The sequence below is a fragment of the Rhinoderma darwinii genome, unplaced genomic scaffold (genome assembly GCF_050947455.1).
Source record: "Rhinoderma darwinii isolate aRhiDar2 unplaced genomic scaffold, aRhiDar2.hap1 Scaffold_593, whole genome shotgun sequence".
Taxonomy (NCBI): Eukaryota; Metazoa; Chordata; class Amphibia; order Anura; family Rhinodermatidae; genus Rhinoderma; species Rhinoderma darwinii.
In genome coordinates this window covers 18,769-39,823 of record NW_027464147.1, presented here as the reverse complement: position 1 = coordinate 39,823, position 21,055 = coordinate 18,769, and the positions used below count along the sequence as shown (strand labels likewise).

General features: G+C 47.8%; 14 non-coding genes across 14 annotated transcripts; all 14 read right to left on the bottom strand.

Annotated features, from left to right (window-relative positions):
• Positions 1 to 1,054: 1,054 nt before the first annotated feature.
• Positions 1,055 to 1,245, bottom strand: LOC142724904 (U2 spliceosomal RNA). Its single transcript, XR_012876370.1, has one exon. It is a non-coding gene; the product is annotated as a U2 spliceosomal RNA (small nuclear RNA).
• Positions 1,246 to 2,525: 1,280 nt separating this feature from the next.
• LOC142724902 (U2 spliceosomal RNA) lies at positions 2,526 to 2,716 on the bottom strand. Its single transcript, XR_012876368.1, has one exon. It is a non-coding gene; the product is annotated as a U2 spliceosomal RNA (small nuclear RNA).
• A 1,285-nt stretch (positions 2,717 to 4,001) lies between these two features.
• On the bottom strand, positions 4,002 to 4,192 carry LOC142724927 (U2 spliceosomal RNA). The gene has a single exon (XR_012876391.1). It is a non-coding gene; the product is annotated as a U2 spliceosomal RNA (small nuclear RNA).
• Positions 4,193 to 5,484: 1,292 nt separating this feature from the next.
• Positions 5,485 to 5,675, bottom strand: LOC142724912 (U2 spliceosomal RNA). The gene has a single exon (XR_012876377.1). It is a non-coding gene; the product is annotated as a U2 spliceosomal RNA (small nuclear RNA).
• A 1,280-nt stretch (positions 5,676 to 6,955) lies between these two features.
• On the bottom strand, positions 6,956 to 7,146 carry LOC142724926 (U2 spliceosomal RNA). The gene has a single exon (XR_012876390.1). It is a non-coding gene; the product is annotated as a U2 spliceosomal RNA (small nuclear RNA).
• A 1,292-nt stretch (positions 7,147 to 8,438) lies between these two features.
• LOC142724925 (U2 spliceosomal RNA) lies at positions 8,439 to 8,629 on the bottom strand. Its single transcript, XR_012876389.1, has one exon. It is a non-coding gene; the product is annotated as a U2 spliceosomal RNA (small nuclear RNA).
• Positions 8,630 to 9,933: 1,304 nt separating this feature from the next.
• Positions 9,934 to 10,124, bottom strand: LOC142724923 (U2 spliceosomal RNA). Its single transcript, XR_012876387.1, has one exon. It is a non-coding gene; the product is annotated as a U2 spliceosomal RNA (small nuclear RNA).
• A 1,284-nt stretch (positions 10,125 to 11,408) lies between these two features.
• LOC142724922 (U2 spliceosomal RNA) lies at positions 11,409 to 11,599 on the bottom strand. The gene has a single exon (XR_012876386.1). It is a non-coding gene; the product is annotated as a U2 spliceosomal RNA (small nuclear RNA).
• Positions 11,600 to 12,889: 1,290 nt separating this feature from the next.
• Positions 12,890 to 13,080, bottom strand: LOC142724921 (U2 spliceosomal RNA). Its single transcript, XR_012876385.1, has one exon. It is a non-coding gene; the product is annotated as a U2 spliceosomal RNA (small nuclear RNA).
• Positions 13,081 to 14,364: 1,284 nt separating this feature from the next.
• On the bottom strand, positions 14,365 to 14,555 carry LOC142724920 (U2 spliceosomal RNA). Its single transcript, XR_012876384.1, has one exon. It is a non-coding gene; the product is annotated as a U2 spliceosomal RNA (small nuclear RNA).
• Positions 14,556 to 15,856: 1,301 nt separating this feature from the next.
• Positions 15,857 to 16,047, bottom strand: LOC142724918 (U2 spliceosomal RNA). The gene has a single exon (XR_012876383.1). It is a non-coding gene; the product is annotated as a U2 spliceosomal RNA (small nuclear RNA).
• A 1,305-nt stretch (positions 16,048 to 17,352) lies between these two features.
• On the bottom strand, positions 17,353 to 17,543 carry LOC142724917 (U2 spliceosomal RNA). The gene has a single exon (XR_012876382.1). It is a non-coding gene; the product is annotated as a U2 spliceosomal RNA (small nuclear RNA).
• Positions 17,544 to 18,835: 1,292 nt separating this feature from the next.
• On the bottom strand, positions 18,836 to 19,026 carry LOC142724916 (U2 spliceosomal RNA). The gene has a single exon (XR_012876381.1). It is a non-coding gene; the product is annotated as a U2 spliceosomal RNA (small nuclear RNA).
• A 1,316-nt stretch (positions 19,027 to 20,342) lies between these two features.
• Positions 20,343 to 20,533, bottom strand: LOC142724915 (U2 spliceosomal RNA). The gene has a single exon (XR_012876380.1). It is a non-coding gene; the product is annotated as a U2 spliceosomal RNA (small nuclear RNA).
• Positions 20,534 to 21,055: the final 522 nt, after the last annotated feature.

The following is a 21,055-nucleotide window of genomic DNA, read 5'->3' as shown; positions in this document are numbered from 1 at the left end:
AAATGCCCTGCTGCCATGCAGATAAACACTGGCAGCGGCAGCAAGTGCATGCCCACAGCCACCCCTTGTTCCTTCACACCTTGTATCAGCTGTAATCCAGTCCAGTCCAGTGCTGCCTGCTGAGCAGCACTGACCAACACTGCCTGGGCCCAGGCTTTTATCTCTGAGGCCCCATTATGATGTCAGAAAGCTGGCTCTGGAATCCTGAGGGCTCCACTATGACACGTGCAAAGTTCCGTCTGAACTTTATATAAGACGGTGAGGCTCAGTCAGTCACTCAGTGTTGCCTGAGAGGGCAACACTGCAACAGCCGGCCGCCAGGCTGTCTTTTTTTTGCACAGCTAGTTGCCTCCAGGAGGCCACAAGAGGGAGACAAGGGACTGCAAAATGGAAAATAGGCATCCACCAACTTTACAGACAACTTCTCCTTGCTCCTACAACCTCCATCCTTGCACAGTTTGTTATTCTTCTAGGTAACATAGTAACAAATCCAAATTGCTGCTCTCTTTGTAGGCAAGCAAGGCTTTGTTGCAACTGCAATTCTTACTTCTTCTTGAAATGTAGGGACGACAGTACATTCCATCACATCCATCTAGTGTACACAGGTAGGTCCATTGTGGCGGGCAGGCGAGCGGGCGGGCTGCTTTATTGGCTGTTTGCTGTTCCCCTACTCCACTCCACTATTTGACTGTTGTGCTGCATCAATCAATCAATCAATCAATCAATCAATCAATCAATCAATCAATCAATCAATCAGTGGCTGGCTCAGGTGCAGCTCTTTAACTTACCTAAAAGAGAGGGCGGAGAGAAGACAAGGAAGGTGAATGAGGTGTTCCAATGTGAAATGCCGGAAACACAGAAACACAGACGACACACAACAAGAGGTGGCAATCTATTCATTAATTGCATTTAATCAATGAGCTCATTATCACTCATGCATTGTCCAACAGGTGTTGAAATAATGGGATTAAAAGGGGAGATCCCTTCAGAAAGACAGAAACAATAGCAAAGACAAAAAACACTTTTGGAATCTGCTTTTAGTCAACACATAAGGAAAGGGTGCACCGGTCCTGGAAATACTGCAATACCAGGTCAATGCGTGGAGTGGACAGAGCAAGCTCTATTTCCATCTCCCTGTTCTAAAAATCCATTTAATATATGGTCCCCAGATAGGGGACGTATCAGATATTAAACTGATAACAACAGATACTACACTTGATCTTAGCCAAAAGGCCGAGAAGCGATAACCCGAACGGGCCGCGCGTTGCCCGAGCCTGCCCGATACTGCTGTTCAGCCCTTGCAGCGATTCAGCCTACTTCTAGGCAATTCCATGGGGCCCTGCAGGCTCACACACTCACAGCTACACGGGAGGTGAATAAAGGCCGGAGAGGAAGCCAGACAGGATTTGCTTCTTTTGCTTGCACCACAATGCAGTGCTGAAAGAGGAGGAATCTACATAAAAACGCCTTCCTGGCAACGCCCAAATGCCCTGCTGCCATGCAGATAAACACTGGCAGCGGCAGCAAGTGCATGCCCACAGCCACCCCTTGTTCCTTCACACCTTGTATCAGCTGTAATCCAGTCCAGTCCAGTGCTGCCTGCTGAGCAGCACTGACCAACACTGCCTGGGCCCAGGCTTTTATCTCTGAGGCCCCATTATGATGTCAGAAAGCTGGCTCTGGAATCCTGAGGGCTCCACTATGACACGTGCAAAGTTCCGTCTGAACTTTATATAAGACGGTGAGGCTCAGTCAGTCACTCAGTGTTGCCTGAGAGGGCAACACTGCAACAGCCGGCCGCCAGGCTGTCTTTTTTTTGCACAGCTAGTTGCCTCCAGGAGGCCACAAGAGGGAGACAAGGGACTGCAAAATGGAAAATAGGCATCCACCAACTTTACAGACAACTTCTCCTTGCTCCTACAACCTCCATCCTTGCACAGTTTGTTATTCTTCTAGGTAACATAGTAACAAATCCAAATTGCTGCTCTCTTTGTAGGCAAGCAAGGCTTTGTTGCAACTGCAATTCTTACTTCTTCTTGAAATGTAGGGACGACAGTACATTCCATCACATCCATCTAGTGTACACAGGTAGGTTCATTGTGGCGGGCAGGCGAGCGGGCGGGCTGCTTTATTGGCTGTTTGCTGTTCCCCTACTCCACTCCACTATTTGACTGTTGTGCTGCATCAATCAATCAATCAATCAATCAATCAATCAATCAATCAATCAGTGGCTGGCTCAGGTGCAGCTCTTTAACTTACCTAAAAGGGAGGGCGGAGAGAAGACAAGGAAGGTGAATGAGGTGTTCCAATGTGAAATGCCGGAAACACAGAAACACAGACGACACACAACAAGAGGTGGCAATCTATTCATTAATTGCATTTAATCAATGAGCTCATTATCACTCATGCATTGTCCAACAGGTGTTGAAATAATGGGATTAAAAGGGGAGATCCCTTCAGAAAGACAGAAACAATAGCAAAGACAAAAAACACTTTTGGAATCTGCTTTTAGTCAACACATAAGGAAAGGGTGCACCGGTCCTGGAAATACTGCAATACCAGGTCAATGCGTGGAGTGGACAGAGCAAGCTCTATTTCCATCTCCCTGTTCTAAAAATGCATTTAATATATGGTCCCCAGATAGGGGACGTATCAGATATTAAACTGATAAGAACAGATACTACACTTGATCTTAGCCAAAAGGCCGAGAAGCGATAACCCGAACGGGCCGCGCGTTGCCCGAGCCTGCCCGATACTGCTGTTCAGCCCTTGCAGCGATTCAGCCTACTTCTAGGCAATTCCATGGGGCCCTGCAGGCTCACACACTCACAGCTACACGGGAGGTGAATAAAGGCCGGAGAGGAAGCCAGACAGGATTTGCTTCTTTTGCTTGCACCACAATGCAGTGCTGAAAGAGGAGGAATCTACATAAAAACGCCTTCCTGGCAACGCCCAAATGCCCTGCTGCCATGCAGATAAACACTGGCAGCGGCAGCAAGTGCATGCCCACAGCCACCCCTTGTTCCTTCACACCTTGTATCAGCTGTAATCCAGTCCAGTCCAGTGCTGCCTGCTGAGCAGCACTGACCAACACTGCCTGGGCCCAGGCTTTTATCTCTGAGGCCCCATTATGATGTCAGAAAGCTGGCTCTGGAATCCTGAGGGCTCCACTATGACACGTGCAAAGTTCCGTCTGAACTTTATATAAGACGGTGAGGCTCAGTCAGTCACTCAGTGTTGCCTGAGAGGGCAACACTGCAACAGCCGGCCGCCAGGCTGTCTTTTTTTTGCACAGCTAGTTGCCTCCAGGAGGCCACAAGAGGGAGACAAGGGACTGCAAAATGGAAAATAGGCATCCACCAACTTTACAGACAACTTCTCCTTGCTCCTACAACCTCCATCCTTGCACAGTTTGTTATTCTTCTAGGTAACATAGTAACAAATCCAAATTGCTGCTCTCTTTGTAGGCAAGCAAGGCTTTGTTGCAACTGCAATTCTTACTTCTTCTTGAAATGTAGGGACGACAGTACATTCCATCACATCCATCTAGTGTACACAGGTAGGTCCATTGTGGCGGGCAGGCGAGCGGGCGGGCTGCTTTATTGGCTGTTTGCTGTTCCCCTACTCCACTCCACTATTTGACTGTTGTGCTGCATCAATCAATCAATCAATCAATCAATCAATCAATCAATCAATCAATCAAGTGGCTGGCTCAGGTGCAGCTCTTTAACTTACCTAAAAGGGAGGGCGGAGAGAAGACAAGGAAGGTGAATGAGGTGTTCCAATGTGAAATGCCGGAAACACAGAAACACAGACGACACACAACAAGAGGTGGCAATCTATTCATTAATTGCATTTAATCAATGAGCTCATTATCACTCATGCATTGTCCAACAGGTGTTGAAATAATGGGATTAAAAGGGGAGATCCCTTCAGAAAGACAGAAACAATAGCAAAGACAAAAAACACTTTTGGAATCTGCTTTTAGTCAACACATAAGGAAAGGGTGCACCGGTCCTGGAAATACTGCAATACCAGGTCAATGCGTGGAGTGGACAGAGCAAGCTCTATTTCCATCTCCCTGTTCTAAAAATCCATTTAATATATGGTCCCCAGATAGGGGACGTATCAGATATTAAACTGATAAGAACAGATACTACACTTGATCTTAGCCAAAAGGCCGAGAAGCGATAACCCGAACGGGCCGCGCGTTGCCCGAGCCTGCCCGATACTGCTGTTCAGCCCTTGCAGCGATTCAGCCTACTTCTAGGCAATTCCATGGGGCCCTGCAGGCTCACACACTCACAGCTACACGGGAGGTGAATAAAGGCCGGAGAGGAAGCCAGACAGGATTTGCTTCTTTTGCTTGCACCACAATGCAGTGCTGAAAGAGGAGGAATCTACATAAAAACGCCTTCCTGGCAACGCCCAAATGCCCTGCTGCCATGCAGATAAACACTGGCAGCGGCAGCAAGTGCATGCCCACAGCCACCCCTTGTTCCTTCACACCTTGTATCAGCTGTAATCCAGTCCAGTCCAGTGCTGCCTGCTGAGCAGCACTGACCAACACTGCCTGGGCCCAGGCTTTTATCTCTGAGGCCCCATTATGATGTCAGAAAGCTGGCTCTGGAATCCTGAGGGCTCCACTATGACACGTGCAAAGTTCCGTCTGAACTTTATATAAGACGGTGAGGCTCAGTCAGTCACTCAGTGTTGCCTGAGAGGGCAACACTGCAACAGCCGGCCGCCAGGCTGTCTTTTTTTTGCACAGCTAGTTGCCTCCAGGAGGCCACAAGAGGGAGACAAGGGACTGCAAAATGGAAAATAGGCATCCACCAACTTTACAGACAACTTCTCCTTGCTCCTACAACCTCCATCCTTGCACAGTTTGTTATTCTTCTAGGTAACATAGTAACAAATCCAAATTGCTGCTCTCTTTGTAGGCAAGCAAGGCTTTGTTGCAACTGCAATTCTTACTTCTTCTTGAAATGTAGGGACGACAGTACATTCCATCACATCCATCTAGTGTACACAGGTAGGTCCATTGTGGCGGGCAGGCGAGCGGGCGGGCTGCTTTATTGGCTGTTTGCTGTTCCCCTACTCCACTCCACTATTTGACTGTTGTGCTGCATCAATCAATCAATCAATCAATCAATCAATCAATCAATCAATCAATCAATCAATCAGTGGCTGGCTCAGGTGCAGCTCTTTAACTTACCTAAAAGGGAGGGCGGAGAGAAGACAAGGAAGGTGAATGAGGTGTTCCAATGTGAAATGCCGGAAACACAGAAACACAGACGACACACAACAAGAGGTGGCAATCTATTCATTAATTGCATTTAATCAATGAGCTCATTATCACTCATGCATTGTCCAACAGGTGTTGAAATAATGGGATTAAAAGGGGAGATCCCTTCAGAAAGACAGAAACAATAGCAAAGACAAAAAACACTTTTGGAATCTGCTTTTAGTCAACACATAAGGAAAGGGTGCACCGGTCCTGGAAATACTGCAATACCAGGTCAATGCGTGGAGTGGACAGAGCAAGCTCTATTTCCATCTCCCTGTTCTAAAAATCTATTTAATATATGGTCCCCAGATAGGGGACGTATCAGATATTAAACTGATAAGAACAGATACTACACTTGATCTTAGCCAAAAGGCCGAGAAGCGATAACCCGAACGGGCCGCGCGTTGCCCGAGCCTGCCCGATACTGCTGTTCAGCCCTTGCAGCGATTCAGCCTACTTCTAGGCAATTCCATGGGGCCCTGCAGGCTCACACACTCACAGCTACACGGGAGGTGAATAAAGGCCGGAGAGGAAGCCAGACAGGATTTGCTTCTTTTGCTTGCACCACAATGCAGTGCTGAAAGAGGAGGAATCTACATAAAAACGCCTTCCTGGCAACGCCCAAATGCCCTGCTGCCATGCAGATAAACACTGGCAGCGGCAGCAAGTGCATGCCCACAGCCACCCCTTGTTCCTTCACACCTTGTATCAGCTGTAATCCAGTCCAGTCCAGTGCTGCCTGCTGAGCAGCACTGACCAACACTGCCTGGGCCCAGGCTTTTATCTCTGAGGCCCCATTATGATGTCAGAAAGCTGGCTCTGGAATCCTGAGGGCTCCACTATGACACGTGCAAAGTTCCGTCTGAACTTTATATAAGACGGTGAGGCTCAGTCAGTCACTCAGTGTTGCCTGAGAGGGCAACACTGCAACAGCCGGCCGCCAGGCTGTCTTTTTTTTGCACAGCTAGTTGCCTCCAGGAGGCCACAAGAGGGAGACAAGGGACTGCAAAATGGAAAATAGGCATCCACCAACTTTACAGACAACTTCTCCTTGCTCCTACAACCTCCATCCTTGCACAGTTTGTTATTCTTCTAGGTAACATAGTAACAAATCCAAATTGCTGCTCTCTTTGTAGGCAAGCAAGGCTTTGTTGCAACTGCAATTCTTACTTCTTCTTGAAATGTAGGGACGACAGTACATTCCATCACATCCATCTAGTGTACACAGGTAGGTCCATTGTGGCGGGCAGGCGAGCGGGCGGGCTGCTTTATTGGCTGTTTGCTGTTCCCCTACTCCACTCCACTATTTGACTGTTGTGCTGCATCAATCAATCAATCAATCAATCAATCAATCAATCAATCAATCAGTGGCTGGCTCAGGTGCAGCTCTTTAACTTACCTAAAAGAGAGGGCGGAGAGAAGACAAGGAAGGTGAATGAGGTGTTCCAATGTGAAATGCCGGAAACACAGAAACACAGACGACACACAACAAGAGGTGGCAATCTATTCATTAATTGCATTTAATCAATGAGCTCATTATCACTCATGCATTGTCCAACAGGTGTTGAAATAATGGGATTAAAAGGGGAGATCCCTTCAGAAAGACAGAAACAATAGCAAAGACAAAAAACACTTTTGGAATCTGCTTTTAGTCAACACATAAGGAAAGGGTGCACCGGTCCTGGAAATACTGCAATACCAGGTCAATGCGTGGAGTGGACAGAGCAAGCTCTATTTCCATCTCCCTGTTCTAAAAATCCATTTAATATATGGTCCCCAGATAGGGGACGTATCAGATATTAAACTGATAAGAACAGATACTACACTTGATCTTAGCCAAAAGGCCGAGAAGCGATAACCCGAACGGGCCGCGCGTTGCCCGAGCCTGCCCGATACTGCTGTTCAGCCCTTGCAGCGATTCAGCCTACTTCTAGGCAATTCCATGGGGCCCTGCAGGCTCACACACTCACAGCTACACGGGAGGTGAATAAAGGCCGGAGAGGAAGCCAGACAGGATTTGCTTCTTTTGCTTGCACCACAATGCAGTGCTGAAAGAGGAGGAATCTACATAAAAACGCCTTCCTGGCAACGCCCAAATGCCCTGCTGCCATGCAGATAAACACTGGCAGCGGCAGCAAGTGCATGCCCACAGCCACCCCTTGTTCCTTCACACCTTGTATCAGCTGTAATCCAGTCCAGTCCAGTGCTGCCTGCTGAGCAGCACTGACCAACACTGCCTGGGCCCAGGCTTTTATCTCTGAGGCCCCATTATGATGTCAGAAAGCTGGCTCTGGAATCCTGAGGGCTCCACTATGACACGTGCAAAGTTCCGTCTGAACTTTATATAAGACGGTGAGGCTCAGTCAGTCACTCAGTGTTGCCTGAGAGGGCAACACTGCAACAGCCGGCCGCCAGGCTGTCTTTTTTTTGCACAGCTAGTTGCCTCCAGGAGGCCACAAGAGGGAGACAAGGGACTGCAAAATGGAAAATAGGCATCCACCAACTTTACAGACAACTTCTCCTTGCTCCTACAACCTCCATCCTTGCACAGTTTGTTATTCTTCTAGGTAACATAGTAACAAATCCAAATTGCTGCTCTCTTTGTAGGCAAGCAAGGCTTTGTTGCAACTGCAATTCTTACTTCTTCTTGAAATGTAGGGACGACAGTACATTCCATCACATCCATCTAGTGTACACAGGTAGGTCCATTGTGGCGGGCAGGCGAGCGGGCGGGCTGCTTTATTGGCTGTTTGCTGTTCCCCTACTCCACTCCACTATTTGACTGTTGTGCTGCATCAATCAATCAATCAATCAATCAATCAATCAATCAATCAATCAATCAATCAATCAGTGGCTGGCTCAGGTGCAGCTCTTTAACTTACCTAAAAGGGAGGGCGGAGAGAAGACAAGGAAGGTGAATGAGGTGTTCCAATGTGAAATGCCGGAAACACAGAAACACAGACGACACACAACAAGAGGTGGCAATCTATTCATTAATTGCATTTAATCAATGAGCTCATTATCACTCATGCATTGTCCAACAGGTGTTGAAATAATGGGATTAAAAGGGGAGATCCCTTCAGAAAGACAGAAACAATAGCAAAGACAAAAAACACTTTTGGAATCTGCTTTTAGTCAACACATAAGGAAAGGGTGCACCGGTCCTGGAAATACTGCAATACCAGGTCAATGCGTGGAGTGGACAGAGCAAGCTCTATTTCCATCTCCCTGTTCTAAAAATCCATTTAATATATGGTCCCCAGATAGGGGACGTATCAGATATTAAACTGATAAGAACAGATACTACACTTGATCTTAGCCAAAAGGCCGAGAAGCGATAACCCGAACGGGCCGCGCGTTGCCCGAGCCTGCCCGATACTGCTGTTCAGCCCTTGCAGCGATTCAGCCTACTTCTAGGCAATTCCATGGGGCCCTGCAGGCTCACACACTCACAGCTACACGGGAGGTGAATAAAGGCCGGAGAGGAAGCCAGACAGGATTTGCTTCTTTTGCTTGCACCACAATGCAGTGCTGAAAGAGGAGGAATCTACATAAAAACGCCTTCCTGGCAACGCCCAAATGCCCTGCTGCCATGCAGATAAACACTGGCAGCGGCAGCAAGTGCATGCCCACAGCCACCCCTTGTTCCTTCACACCTTGTATCAGCTGTAATCCAGTCCAGTCCAGTGCTGCCTGCTGAGCAGCACTGACCAACACTGCCTGGGCCCAGGCTTTTATCTCTGAGGCCCCATTATGATGTCAGAAAGCTGGCTCTGGAATCCTGAGGGCTCCACTATGACACGTGCAAAGTTCCGTCTGAACTTTATATAAGACGGTGAGGCTCAGTCAGTCACTCAGTGTTGCCTGAGAGGGCAACACTGCAACAGCCGGCCGCCAGGCTGTCTTTTTTTTGCACAGCTAGTTGCCTCCAGGAGGCCACAAGAGGGAGACAAGGGACTGCAAAATGGAAAATAGGCATCCACCAACTTTACAGACAACTTCTCCTTGCTCCTACAACCTCCATCCTTGCACAGTTTGTTATTCTTCTAGGTAACATAGTAACAAATCCAAATTGCTGCTCTCTTTGTAGGCAAGCAAGGCTTTGTTGCAACTGCAATTCTTACTTCTTCTTGAAATGTAGGGACGACAGTACATTCCATCACATCCATCTAGTGTACACAGGTAGGTCCATTGTGGCGGGCAGGCGAGCGGGCGGGCTGCTCTATTGGCTGTTTGCTGTTCCCCTACTCCACTCCACTATTTGACTGTTGTGCTGCATCAATCAATCAATCAATCAATCAATCAATCAATCAATCAATCAATCAATCAATCAATCAATCAATCAGTGGCTGGCTCAGGTGCAGCTCTTTAACTTACCTAAAAGGGAGGGCGGAGAGAAGACAAGGAAGGTGAATGAGGTGTTCCAATGTGAAATGCCGGAAACACAGAAACACAGACGACACACAACAAGAGGTGGCAATCTATTCATTAATTGCATTTAATCAATGAGCTCATTATCACTCATGCATTGTCCAACAGGTGTTGAAATAATGGGATTAAAAGGGGAGATCCCTTCAGAAAGACAGAAACAATAGCAAAGACAAAAAACACTTTTGGAATCTGCTTTTAGTCAACACATAAGGAAAGGGTGCACCGGTCCTGGAAATACTGCAATACCAGGTCAATGCGTGGAGTGGACAGAGCAAGCTCTATTTCCATCTCCCTGTTCTAAAAATCCATTTAATATATGGTCCCCAGATAGGGGACGTATCAGATATTAAACTGATAAGAACAGATACTACACTTGATCTTAGCCAAAAGGCCGAGAAGCGATAACCCGAACGGGCCGCGCGTTGCCCGAGCCTGCCCGATACTGCTGTTCAGCCCTTGCAGCGATTCAGCCTACTTCTAGGCAATTCCATGGGGCCCTGCAGGCTCACACACTCACAGCTACACGGGAGGTGAATAAAGGCCGGAGAGGAAGCCAGACAGGATTTGCTTCTTTTGCTTGCACCACAATGCAGTGCTGAAAGAGGAGGAATCTACATAAAAACGCCTTCCTGGCAACGCCCAAATGCCCTGCTGCCATGCAGATAAACACTGGCAGCGGCAGCAAGTGCATGCCCACAGCCACCCCTTGTTCCTTCACACCTTGTATCAGCTGTAATCCAGTCCAGTCCAGTGCTGCCTGCTGAGCAGCACTGACCAACACTGCCTGGGCCCAGGCTTTTATCTCTGAGGCCCCATTATGATGTCAGAAAGCTGGCTCTGGAATCCTGAGGGCTCCACTATGACACGTGCAAAGTTCCGTCTGAACTTTATATAAGACGGTGAGGCTCAGTCAGTCACTCAGTGTTGCCTGAGAGGGCAACACTGCAACAGCCGGCCGCCAGGCTGTCTTTTTTTTGCACAGCTAGTTGCCTCCAGGAGGCCACAAGAGGGAGACAAGGGACTGCAAAATGGAAAATAGGCATCCACCAACTTTACAGACAACTTCTCCTTGCTCCTACAACCTCCATCCTTGCACAGTTTGTTATTCTTCTAGGTAACATAGTAACAAATCCAAATTGCTGCTCTCTTTGTAGGCAAGCAAGGCTTTGTTGCAACTGCAATTCTTACTTCTTCTTGAAATGTAGGGACGACAGTACATTCCATCACATCCATCTAGTGTACACAGGTAGGTCCATTGTGGCGGGCAGGCGAGCGGGCGGGCTGCTTTATTGGCTGTTTGCTGTTCCCCTACTCCACTCCACTATTTGACTGTTGTGCTGCATCAATCAATCAATCAATCAATCAATCAATCAATCAATCAATCAATCAGTGGCTGGCTCAGGTGCAGCTCTTTAACTTACCTAAAAGGGAGGGCGGAGAGAAGACAAGGAAGGTGAATGAGGTGTTCCAATGTGAAATGCCGGAAACACAGAAACACAGACGACACACAACAAGAGGTGGCAATCTATTCATTAATTGCATTTAATCAATGATCTCATTATCACTCATGCATTGTCCAACAGGTGTTGAAATAATGGGATTAAAAGGGGAGATCCCTTCAGAAAGACAGAAACAATAGCAAAGACAAAAAACACTTTTGGAATCTGCTTTTAGTCAACACATAAGGAAAGGGTGCACCGGTCCTGGAAATACTGCAATACCAGGTCAATGCGTGGAGTGGACAGAGCAAGCTCTATTTCCATCTCCCTGTTCTAAAAATCCATTTAATATATGGTCCCCAGATAGGGGACGTATCAGATATTAAACTGATAAGAACAGATACTACACTTGATCTTAGCCAAAAGGCCGAGAAGCGATAACCCGAACGGGCCGCGCGTTGCCCGAGCCTGCCCGATACTGCTGTTCAGCCCTTGCAGCGATTCAGCCTACTTCTAGGCAATTCCATGGGGCCCTGCAGGCTCACACACTCACAGCTACACGGGAGGTGAATAAAGGCCGGAGAGGAAGCCAGACAGGATTTGCTTCTTTTGCTTGCACCACAATGCAGTGCTGAAAGAGGAGGAATCTACATAAAAACGCCTTCCTGGCAACGCCCAAATGCCCTGCTGCCATGCAGATAAACACTGGCAGCGGCAGCAAGTGCATGCCCACAGCCACCCCTTGTTCCTTCACACCTTGTATCAGCTGTAATCCAGTCCAGTCCAGTGCTGCCTGCTGAGCAGCACTGACCAACACTGCCTGGGCCCAGGCTTTTATCTCTGAGGCCCCATTATGATGTCAGAAAGCTGGCTCTGGAATCCTGAGGGCTCCACTATGACACGTGCAAAGTTCCGTCTGAACTTTATATAAGACGGTGAGGCTCAGTCAGTCACTCAGTGTTGCCTGAGAGGGCAACACTGCAACAGCCGGCCGCCAGGCTGTCTTTTTTTTGCACAGCTAGTTGCCTCCAGGAGGCCACAAGAGGGAGACAAGGGACTGCAAAATGGAAAATAGGCATCCACCAACTTTACAGACAACTTCTCCTTGCTCCTACAACCTCCATCCTTGCACAGTTTGTTATTCTTCTAGGTAACATAGTAACAAATCCAAATTGCTGCTCTCTTTGTAGGCAAGCAAGGCTTTGTTGCAACTGCAATTCTTACTTCTTCTTGAAATGTAGGGACGACAGTACATTCCATCACATCCATCTAGTGTACACAGGTAGGTCCATTGTGGCGGGCAGGCGAGCGGGCGGGCTGCTTTATTGGCTGTTTGCTGTTCCCCTACTCCACTCCACTATTTGACTGTTGTGCTGCATCAATCAATCAATCAATCAATCAATCAATCAATCAATCAATCAATCAATCAATCAGTGGCTGGCTCAGGTGCAGCTCTTTAACTTACCTAAAAGGGAGGGCGGAGAGAAGACAAGGAAGGTGAATGAGGTGTTCCAATGTGAAATGCCGGAAACACAGAAACAGACGACACACAACAAGAGGTGGCAATCTATTCATTAATTGCATTTAATCAATGAGCTCATTATCACTCATGCATTGTCCAACAGGTGTTGAAATAATGGGATTAAAAGGGGAGATCCCTTCAGAAAGACAGAAACAATAGCAAAGACAAAAAACACTTTTGGAATCTGCTTTTAGTCAACACATAAGGAAAGGGTGCACCGGTCCTGGAAATACTGCAATACCAGGTCAATGCGTGGAGTGGACAGAGCAAGCTCTATTTCCATCTCCCTGTTCTAAAAATCCATTTAATATATGGTCCCCAGATAGGGGACGTATCAGATATTAAACTGATAAGAACAGATACTACACTTGATCTTAGCCAAAAGGCCGAGAAGCGATAACCCGAACGGGCCGCGCGTTGCCCGAGCCTGCCCGATACTGCTGTTCAGCCCTTGCAGCGATTCAGCCTACTTCTAGGCAATTCCATGGGGCCCTGCAGGCTCACACACTCACAGCTACACGGGAGGTGAATAAAGGCCGGAGAGGAAGCCAGACAGGATTTGCTTCTTTTGCTTGCACCACAATGCAGTGCTGAAAGAGGAGGAATCTACATAAAAACGCCTTCCTGGCAACGCCCAAATGCCCTGCTGCCATGCAGATAAACACTGGCAGCGGCAGCAAGTGCATGCCCACAGCCACCCCTTGTTCCTTCACACCTTGTATCAGCTGTAATCCAGTCCAGTCCAGTGCTGCCTGCTGAGCAGCACTGACCAACACTGCCTGGGCCCAGGCTTTTATCTCTGAGGCCCCATTATGATGTCAGAAAGCTGGCTCTGGAATCCTGAGGGCTCCACTATGACACGTGCAAAGTTCCGTCTGAACTTTATATAAGACGGTGAGGCTCAGTCAGTCACTCAGTGTTGCCTGAGAGGGCAACACTGCAACAGCCGGCCGCCAGGCTGTCTTTTTTTTGCACAGCTAGTTGCCTCCAGGAGGCCACAAGAGGGAGACAAGGGACTGCAAAATGGAAAATAGGCATCCACCAACTTTACAGACAACTTCTCCTTGCTCCTACAACCTCCATCCTTGCACAGTTTGTTATTCTTCTAGGTAACATAGTAACAAATCCAAATTGCTGCTCTCTTTGTAGGCAAGCAAGGCTTTGTTGCAACTGCAATTCTTACTTCTTCTTGAAATGTAGGGACGACAGTACATTCCATCACATCCATCTAGTGTACACAGGTAGGTCCATTGTGGCGGGCAGGCGAGCGGGCGGGCTGCTTTATTGGCTGTTTGCTGTTCCCCTACTCCACTCCACTATTTGACTGTTGTGCTGCATCAATCAATCAATCAATCAATCAATCAATCAATCAATCAATCAATCAGTGGCTGGCTCAGGTGCAGCTCTTTAACTTACCTAAAAGGGAGGGCGGAGAGAAGACAAGGAAGGTGAATGAGGTGTTCCAATGTGAAATGCCGGAAACACAGAAACACAGACGACACACAACAAGAGGTGGCAATCTATTCATTAATTGCATTTAATCAATGAGCTCATTATCACTCATGCATTGTCCAACAGGTGTTGAAATAATGGGATTAAAAGGGGAGATCCCTTCAGAAAGACAGAAACAATAGCAAAGACAAAAAACACTTTTGGAATCTGCTTTTAGTCAACACATAAGGAAAGGGTGCACCGGTCCTGGAAATACTGCAATACCAGGTCAATGCGTGGAGTGGACAGAGCAAGCTCTATTTCCATCTCCCTGTTCTAAAAATCCATTTAATATATGGTCCCCAGATAGGGGACGTATCAGATATTAAACTGATAAGAACAGATACTACACTTGATCTTAGCCAAAAGGCCGAGAAGCGATAACCCGAACGGGCCGCGCGTTGCCCGAGCCTGCCCGATACTGCTGTTCAGCCCTTGCAGCGATTCAGCCTACTTCTAGGCAATTCCATGGGGCCCTGCAGGCTCACACACTCACAGCTACACGGGAGGTGAGAAAAGGCCGGAGAGGAAGCCAGACAGGATTTGCTTCTTTTGCTTGCACCACAATGCAGTGCTGAAAGAGGAGGAATCTACATAAAAACGCCTTCCTGGCAACGCCCAAATGCCCTGCTGCCATGCAGATAAACACTGGCAGCGGCAGCAAGTGCATGCCCACAGCCACCCCTTGTTCCTTCACACCTTGTATCAGCTGTAATCCAGTCCAGTCCAGTGCTGCCTGCTGAGCAGCACTGACCAACACTGCCTGGGCCCAGGCTTTTATCTCTGAGGCCCCATTATGATGTCAGAAAGCTGGCTCTGGAATCCTGAGGGCTCCACTATGACACGTGCAAAGTTCCGTCTGAACTTTATATAAGACGGTGAGGCTCAGTCAGTCACTCAGTGTTGCCTGAGAGGGCAACACTGCAACAGCCGGCCGCCAGGCTGTCTTTTTTTTTGCACAGCTAGTTGCCTCCAGGAGGCCACAAGAGGGACACAAGGGACTGCAAAATGGAAAATAGGCATCCACCAACTTTACAGACAACTTCTCCTTGCTCCTACAACCTCCATCCTTGCACAGTTTGTTATTCTTCTAGGTAACATAGTAACAAATCCAAATTGCTGCTCTCTTTGTAGGCAAGCAAGGCTTTGTTGCAACTGCAATTCTTACTTCTTCTTGAAATGTAGGGACGACAGTACATTCCATCACATCCATCTAGTGTACACAGGTAGGTCCATTGTGGCGGGCAGGCGAGCGGGCGGGCTGCTTTATTGGCTGTTTGCTGTTCCCCTACTCCACTCCACTATTTGACTGTTGTGCTGCATCAATCAATCAATCAATCAATCAATCAATCAATCAATCAATCAATCAATCAATCAATCAATCAGTGGCTGGCTCAGGTGCAGCTCTTTAACTTACCTAAAAGGGAGGGCGGAGAGAAGACAAGGAAGGTGAATGAGGTGTTCCAATGTGAAATGCCGGAAACACAGAAACACAGACGACACACAACAAGAGGTGGCAATCTATTCATTAATTGCATTTAATCAATGAGCTCATTATCACTCATGCATTGTCCAACAGGTGTTGAAATAATGGGATTAAAAGGGGAGATCCCTTCAGAAAGACAGAAACAATAGCAAAGACAAAAAACACTTTTGGAATCTGCTTTTAGTCAACACATAAGGAAAGGGTGCACCGGTCCTGGAAATACTGCAATACCAGGTCAATGCGTGGAGTGGACAGAGCAAGCTCTATTTCCATCTCCCTGTTCTAAAAATCCATTTAATATATGGTCCCCAGATAGGGGACGTATCAGATATTAAACTGATAAGAACAGATACTACACTTGATCTTAGCCAAAAGGCCGAGAAGCGATAACCCGAACGGGCCGCGCGTTGCCCGAGCCTGCCCGATACTGCTGTTCAGCCCTTGCAGCGATTCAGCCTACTTCTAGGCAATTCCATGGGGCCCTGCAGGCTCACACACTCACAGCTACACGGGAGGTGAATAAAGGCCGGAGAGGAAGCCAGACAGGATTTGCTTCTTTTGCTTGCACCACAATGCAGTGCTGAAAGAGGAGGAATCTACATAAAAACGCCTTCCTGGCAACGCCCAAATGCCCTGCTGCCATGCAGATAAACACTGGCAGCGGCAGCAAGTGCATGCCCACAGCCACCCCTTGTTCCTTCACACCTTGTATCAGCTGTAATCCAGTCCAGTCCAGTGCTGCCTGCTGAGCAGCACTGACCAACACTGCCTGGGCCCAGGCTTTTATCTCTGAGGCCCCATTATGATGTCAGAAAGCTGGCTCTGGAATCCTGAGGGCTCCACTATGACACGTGCAAAGTTCCGTCTGAACTTTATATAAGACGGTGAGGCTCAGTCAGTCACTCAGTGTTGCCTGAGAGGGCAACACTGCAACAGCCGGCCGCCAGGCTGTCTTTTTTTTGCACAGCTAGTTGCCTCCAGGAGGCCACAAGAGGGAGACAAGGGACTGCAAAATGGAAAATAGGCATCCACCAACTTTACAGACAACTTCTCCTTGCTCCTACAACCTCCATCCTTGCACAGTTTGTTATTCTTCTAGGTAACATAGTAACAAATCCAAATTGCTGCTCTCTTTGTAGGCAAGCAAGGCTTTGTTGCAACTGCAATTCTTACTTCTTCTTGAAATGTAGGGACGACAGTACATTCCATCACATCCATCTAGTGTACACAGGTAGGTCCATTGTGGCGGGCAGGCGAGCGGGCGGGCTGCTTTATTGGCTGTTTGCTGTTCCCCTACTCCACTCCACTATTTGACTGTTGTGCTGCATCAATCAATCAATCAATCAATCAATCAATCAATCAATCAATCAATCAATCAATCAATCAATCAATCAGTGGCTGGCTCAGGTGCAGCTCTTTAACTTACCCTAAAAGGGAGGGCGGAGAGAAGACAAGGAAGGTGAATGAGGTGTTCCAATGTGAAATGCCGGAAACACAGAAACACAGACGACACACAACAAGAGGTGGCAATCTATTCATTAATTGCATTTAATCAATGAGCTCATTATCACTCATGCATTGTCCAACAGGTGTTGAAATAATGGGATTAAAAGGGGAGATCCCTTCAGAAAGACAGAAACAATAGCAAAGACAAAAAACACTTTTGGAATCTGCTTTTAGTCAACACATAAGGAAAGGGTGCACCGGTCCTGGAAATACTGCAATACCAGGTCAATGCGTGGAGTGGACAGAGCAAGCTCTATTTCCATCTCCCTGTTCTAAAAATCCATTTAATATATGGTCCCCAGATAGGGGACGTATCAGATATTAAACTGATAAGAACAGATACTACACTTGATCTTAGCCAAAAGGCCGAGAAGCGATAACCCGAACGGGCCGCGCGTTGCCCGAGCCTGCCCGATACTGCTGTTCAGCCCTTGCAGCGATTCAGCCTACTTCTAGGCAATTCCATGGGGCCCTGCAGGCTCACACACTCACAGCTACACGGGAGGTGAATAAAGGCCGGAGAGGAAGCCAGACAGGATTTGCTTCTTTTGCTTGCACCACAATGCAGTGCTGAAAGAGGAGGAATCTACATAAAAACGCCTTCCTGGCAACGCCCAAATGCCCTGCTGCCATGCAGATAAACACTGGCAGCGGCAGCAAGTGCATGCCCACAGCCACCCCTTGTTCCTTCACACCTTGTATCAGCTGTAATCCAGTCCAGTCCAGTGCTGCCTGCTGAGCAGCACTGACCAACACTGCCTGGGCCCAGGCTTTTATCTCTGAGGCCCCATTATGATGTCAGAAAGCTGGCTCTGGAATCCTGAGGGCTCCACTATGACACGTGCAAAGTTCCGTCTGAACTTTATATAAGACGGTGAGGCTCAGTCAGTCACTCAGTGTTGCCTGAGAGGGCAACACTGCAACAGCCGGCCGCCAGGCTGTCTTTTTTTTGCACAGCTAGTTGCCTCCAGGAGGCCACAAGAGGGAGACAAGGGACTGCAAAATGGAAAATAGGCATCCACCAACTTTACAGACAACTTCTCCTTGCTCCTACAACCTCCATCCTTGCACAGTTTGTTATTCTTCTAGGTAACATAGTAACAAATCCAAATTGCTGCTCTCTTTGTAGGCAAGCAAGGCTTTGTTGCAACTGCAATTCTTACTTCTTCTTGAAATGTAGGGACGACAGTACATTCCATCACATCCATCTAGTGTACACAGGTAGGTCCATTGTGGCGGGCAGGCGAGCGGGCGGGCTGCTTTATTGGCTGTTTGCTGTTCCCCTACTCCACTCCACTATTTGACTGTTGTGCTGCATCAATCAATCAATCAATCAATCAATCAATCAATCAATCAATCAATCAATCAATCAGTGGCTGGCTCAGGTGCAGCTCTTTAACTTACCTAAAAGGGAGGGCGGAGAGAAGACAAGGAAGGTGAATGAGGTGTTCCAATGTGAAATGCCGGAAACACAGAAACACAGACGACACACAACAAGAGGTGGCAATCTATTCATTAATTGCATTTAATCAATGAGCTCATTATCACTCATGCATTGTCCAACAGGTGTTGAAATAATGGGATTAAAAGGGGAGATCCCTTCAGAAAGACAGAAACAATAGCAAAGACAAAAAACACTTTTGGAATCTGCTTTTAGTCAACACATAAGGAAAGGGTGCACCGGTCCTGGAAATACTGCAATACCAGGTCAATGCGTGGAGTGGACAGAGCAAGCTCTATTTCCATCTCCCTGTTCTAAAAATCCATTTAATATATGGTCCCCAGATAGGGGACGTATCAGATATTAAACTGATAAGAACAGATACTACACTTGATCTTAGCCAAAAGGCCGAGAAGCGATAACCCGAACGGGCCGCGCGTTGCCCGAGCCTGCCCGATACTGCTGTTCAGCCCTTGCAGCGATTCAGCCTACTTCTAGGCAATTCCATGGGGCCCTGCAGGCTCACACACTCACAGCTACACGGGAGGTGAATAAAGGCCGGAGAGGAAGCCAGACAGGATTTGCTTCTTTTGCTTGCACCACAATGCAGTGCTGAAAGAGGAGGAATCTACATAAAAACGCCTTCCTGGCAACGCCCAAATGCCCTGCTGCCATGCAGATAAACACTGGCAGCGGCAGCAAGTGCATGCCCACAGCCACCCCTTGTTCCTTCACACCTTGTATCAGCTGTAATCCAGTCCAGTCCAGTGCTGCCTGCTGAGCAGCACTGACCAACACTGCCTGGGCCCAGGCTTTTATCTCTGAGGCCCCATTATGATGTCAGAAAGCTGGCTCTGGAATCCTGAGGGCTCCACTATGACACGTGCAAAGTTCCGTCTGAACTTTATATAAGACGGTGAGGCTCAGTCAGTCACTCAGTGTTGCCTGAGAGGGCAACACTGCAACAGCCGGCCGCCAGGCTGTCTTTTTTTTGCACAGCTAGTTGCCTCCAGGAGGCCACAAGAGGGAGACAAGGGACTGCAAAATGGAAAATAGGCATCCACCAACTTTACAGACAACTTCTCCTTGCTCCTACAACCTCCATCCTTGCACAGTTTGTTATACTTCTAGGTAACATAGTAACAAATCCAAATTGCTGCTCTCTTTGTAGGCAAGCAAGGCTTTGTTGCAACTGCAATTCTTACTTCTTCTTGAAATGTAGGGACGACAGTACATTCCATCACATCCATCTAGTGTACACAGGTAGGTCCATTGTGGCGGGCAGGCGAGCGGGCGGGCTGCTTTATTGGCTGTTTGCTGTTCCCCTACTCCACTCCACTATTTGACTGTTGTGCTGCATCAATCAATCAATCAATCAATCAATCAATCAATCAATCAATCAATCAATCAATCAATCAATCAATCAATCAATCAATCAGTGGCTGGCTCAGGTGCAGCTCTTTAACTTACCTAAAAGGGAGGGCGGAGAGAAGACAAGGAAGGTGAATGAGGTGTTCCAATGTGAAATGCCGGAAACACAGAAACACAGACGACACACAACAAGAGGTGGCAATCTATTCATTAATTGCATTTAATCAATGAGCTCATTATCACTCATGCATTGTCCAACAGGTGTTGAAATAATGGGATTAAAAGGGGAGATCCCTTCAGAAAGACAGAAACAATAGCAAAGACAAAAAACACTTTTGGAATCTGCTTTTAGTCAACACATAAGGAAAGGGTGCACCGGTCCTGGAAATACTGCAATACCAGGTCAATGCGTGGAGTGGACAGAGCAAGCTCTATTTCCATCTCCCTGTTCTAAAAATCCATTTAATATATGGTCCCCAGATAGGGGACGTATCAGATATTAAACTGATAAGAACAGATACTACACTTGATCTTAGCCAAAAGGCCGAGAAGCGATAACCCGAACGGGCCGCGCGTTGCCCGAGCCTGCCCGATACTGCTGTTCAGCCCTTGCAGCGATTCAGCCTATTTCTAGGCAATTCCATGGGGCCCTGCAGGCTCACACACTCACAGCTACACGGGAGGTGAATAAAGGCCGGAGAGGAAGCCAGACAGGATTTGCTTCTTTTGCTTGCACCACAATGCAGTGCTGAAAGAGGAGGAATCTACATAAAAACGCCTTCCTGGCAACGCCCAAATGCCCTGCTGCCATGCAGATAAACACTGGCAGCGGCAGCAAGTGCATGCCCACAGCCACCCCTTGTTCCTTCACACCTTGTATCAGCTGTAATCCAGTCCAGTCCAGTGCTGCCTGCTGAGCAGCACTGACCAACACTGCCTGGGCCCAGGCTTTTATCTCTGAGGCCCCATTATGATGTCAGAAAGCTGGCTCTGGAATCCTGAGGGCTCCACTATGACACGTGCAAAGTTCCGTCTGAACTTTATATAAGACGGTGAGGCTCAGTCAGTCACTCAGTGT